This window comes from Rutidosis leptorrhynchoides, chromosome 5 (genome assembly GCF_046630445.1).
Source record: "Rutidosis leptorrhynchoides isolate AG116_Rl617_1_P2 chromosome 5, CSIRO_AGI_Rlap_v1, whole genome shotgun sequence".
In the NCBI taxonomy this organism is placed as follows: Eukaryota; Viridiplantae; Streptophyta; class Magnoliopsida; order Asterales; family Asteraceae; genus Rutidosis; species Rutidosis leptorrhynchoides.
This window is the reverse complement of record NC_092337.1, coordinates 308,450,805-308,454,886: the sequence shown is the minus strand read 5'-3', so window position 1 is coordinate 308,454,886 and position 4,082 is coordinate 308,450,805.

Here is a 4,082-nt window from a genome sequence, read left to right as displayed (position 1 = left end):
CCCTGGACTTTAAAGGGAGAAGCCAAAGATTGGTTAGAATCGTTACCTGAAGGGGCGATTGACACATAGGATGTTTTAGTTGAAAAATTTCTTAAACAATTCTTTCCGGCATCTAAAGCCGTGAGACTTCAAGGAGAAATTGTTACGTTCGCGCAAAAGCCAAATGAAACTCTATATGAGGCGTGGACAAGATTTGGAAAGTTGTTGAGAGGATGTCCTCAACACGGTTTAGACACTTATCAAATAGTACAAATATTCTACCAAGGTGTCAACGTTGCTACACGAAAATACATCGACATAACAGCTGGTGGTTCCATTATGAAGAAAACCGCAACTGAAGCTTACAAAATTATTGATAACACAGCCTCCCACTCGCATGAGTGGCACCAAGAAAAAGATATTTTTCGTTCATCTAAAGTGGCTAGAGCCGATTCTAGCCATGACTTTGATTCCGTTTCAGCAAAAATAGATGCTTTCGAAAGACGAATGGAAAAGATGAATAAAGATATTCACGCAATACGAATCAGTTGTGAGCAATGCGGTGGACCACACTTAATGAAAGACTGTCACATTGAACAAACGATGGAACAACGTGAGAATGTTGTCTACATGAACCAAAGGCTGGAAAATAGTTATCAGAATAATTATCAACCGCCAAGGCCAAACTTCAATCGAAATCAAAACATTCTTTACAATCCAAAAGGACCCGACAATAACTCGTATAACCAACAAGGTCCGAATAACCAACCAACTCAAAACAACACTTTCAATCAACAAAGACCTGGCTTGTATAAACCACCACAACAAACCGACGAGAAGAAGTCAAATCTGGAAGAAGTGGTATTTAAGCTAGTTGAATCTCAAACACAATTTATTGAAACTCAAACCCAAACGAATGAGAGGTTTGAGCAGTCATTTAGAACTCAACAAGCTTCCATTTTGAATCTAGAAAAACAAGTAGGTACTCTTGTTAGATTGATGAGTGAGAGGGAACAAGGAAAGCTACCGAGTAATACTGAAGTAAATCCTCGGAATGAGAATGTTAATATGGTTTCAACGAATTCTGAAAAACCAATACCAGAAGATGGGAAAGTTTTAGATGTAAGTAACAATGAAGAAGTTACACCACCACCACCACCCGAGTATGTAAAGCCAGTGGTGGCACCATACAGACCACCCATCCCGTTTCCAAGAAAAGGAGTTGAGTATGAGCAAATAATAGGTAATAAAGTTTGTGATACCTCTGGAAAGAAGAAGAAGAAGAATAAAAAAGTGCAAGAAACAAAAACAGTAGAAGTAAACCCGGTGAAGACAGTTCCACCAAATCCTCCACCTAGGGTAGGTGATCCGGGTGAATTTATTGTTCCTTGTCTACTTAGTGACTGTGTCATGTATGATGCACTAGCAGATTTAGGTTCAAGTGTGAGTGTTATGCCTCTTTCATTATATAAGAGATTAGGTGTAGGTGAGTTAACTCCAACGGATATGAGTGTTCGACTCCTTGATCAAACCATTAAGCACCCAGTTGGAATTGCTGACAACCTACCCGTTCAAGTAGGTAATTTAACCTTTCTAGTCGAATTCATTGTCATTGACATAGAAGAGGACTCAAACGTTCCTCTAATTTTAGGTCGACCATTCTTAGCGTCCACCGGGGCGTTATTTGATGTAGGAAATGGAAGAATGACACTTAAAAGTGGTGACAAATCGATCACCTTTATGATTCGAAAATCTAAACCTCCACCAACCAAAACCGTTGAACCAATAAAAACGATTGGTAATAACCATGTTGTTTTACCAACTCCAACGGCAGTGCTTAGCAATAATGAAACGCCTAAGTGTGGGAAAAATGAAGTAACACCTAATGGTAACCCAATAACAAAGGACCCCGTTGTTGATACGAAATTAGATAATCCCGTTATTAATAGTTCAATGAAGAAACTTATTAAACGGATTCGCGATGCTATAACCAAGGGGAACTTTAAGTTATGTAACCGGTTAGTATCCAATCTATCGCCTAAAGAAAAGGTGAAGCTAGTTGAAATTGTGGATATTACACAGGAATCCGACCAATGGCTTAAAGAGAAAGTCACAGATATGCAAGTTGATTATGGACCAAGAGAAATTGACGATGAAGTTAATCACAATTTTGACACCACAGCTACCTAAGTGTGGGGAGATTCAAGTGTTCTAAAAAGAAAATGCTATCTAGAGTTAGTTGTTCTGTTCTCGTGTAGTTCCGAGAATGGAATCCGAGTGGTCTTTTCCACTAGCAGACACTAAAGAACTAGTTTTCTCCCTCCATTCTGAATTTTTGTTTTGTAGGTTTTATATAAAATTAATATGTTTTTTTTAATTTAAGTTTTGTGTGAATTTTAAAAACAAAATTTACTTTAATTCATTAAGTTGAAAAAAATGATTTCTAAAATTCGTCGTGAGTTGAAGACTAGGTCATTAAGCCGAAATTACTTTACCCGAGGGCGGAGCGACAAATTTTGTTATCATTATTTTTAATTTTATTGATTTAAAGTATGCCAAAAATATTATACTTTATAATTTTTTGAAAAGTGGGGTTATAAACCAAACTTCAAAAATATATATATATATATATATATATATATATATATATATATATATATATATATATATATATATATATATATATATATATATATATATATATGTTTGTATTTTATCTTATGTACAAAACAGGGTAAAACAGCGCACTTTCAAAGACTGTCATGAAGTTCAGCAAAAGCTACTGATTTTGACAAGACGCAAAAAAATCAAATGTGAAATAACAATATGTTTGCAAACTAGGTATTTTTAATCACTTTTCTACGCTAATCACCCTCATGAATTTAAATTATAGTCTGATTTCATGCAAATGAGGGCATTGCATGATCTTAAGTGTGGGGAAGGGTTATAAATTCTCTCAGGTTTATACTTGGTTTATTTGCCAAATTTTGTGAAAATTTGAAAAATTTTCAACTAAATGAACTCAAAATCATGTTTATACATATTTATGAACGATGAAAACTAGGTGATAATACCGAAATTATCGTTACCTCGAAAAGGACATAAATTGAGAAACACCCTAAAACGCTTAAATTCATTTAAAATGAAATAGAAGAAAATAAAAAGGCAAAGAAAGAAACTAAGTGTGGGAAGAATGTACCAAGTTATTCAATTTAAAACATATATCACATATTTTTGTACAAGATTATTGCAGGTACTTTTGCTTTGGACGATACTAATCAGTTTTACCCGGTTTACTGTAATACATTTGAAAGAAAGATGGATCTACACGATGAATCAATTCCATCATTAAAAGGAAGTAAAGTCTTCTGAAAAAGACACGCGCTTCTTGATTTAGGTCATGAAGTTGTCGTCCAGACCAGCTGTAGGTTGACGAAAAATCTAGAAAAGTCATCACTAAAATCAGCAGGAAATCCACGGACCTCAGCATCAAACAGGGTCGCCAAGTGGTCAGATTTATCCTAACCATGAGAAGGATTTATCTCGTACAATGGGGAGGCACCGTGCAAATTAGCTTGATAAGACTAATGAATCAGATCCCCAGAAAAGGATAATCTCCTTAAAGATTAAAAATCAGCTTTTAAGACTGATAATACTCAATCCTAGAGATTGACCTTAAAGATTGAGAATTCAAACTCATGGAATTCAATGATATCTAAACTCGAGCTTGAACGAGAAAATATTTTGATCAAAAATACAAACCGATTTATTTTCTGAAAACCCATTTTCAATGCGTTCATTACCATTGAACGTAAAATCCTAGGAATTCACCTGGAATTCATTAGGTCACCTGAACCAAATCGGGTGTCAACCGTAAGAACGGTGGTTGCATAGCATGGTCGGAGACAGGACCTTGTGCCAGACCGAAAAATCATAGGATGATCTTTACTATCGCTCCTACCAAGGATAGTTCTAGCATCCGACACGTTAAAAGACCATAATCATCTGCATGTCACGGGACATTGCCTTAACAGTTTCTTGTTCATCGCTTTCCTTTACAACCGGACGGTAGTTTACCGAAAGATAATATACGGAACAAGTAA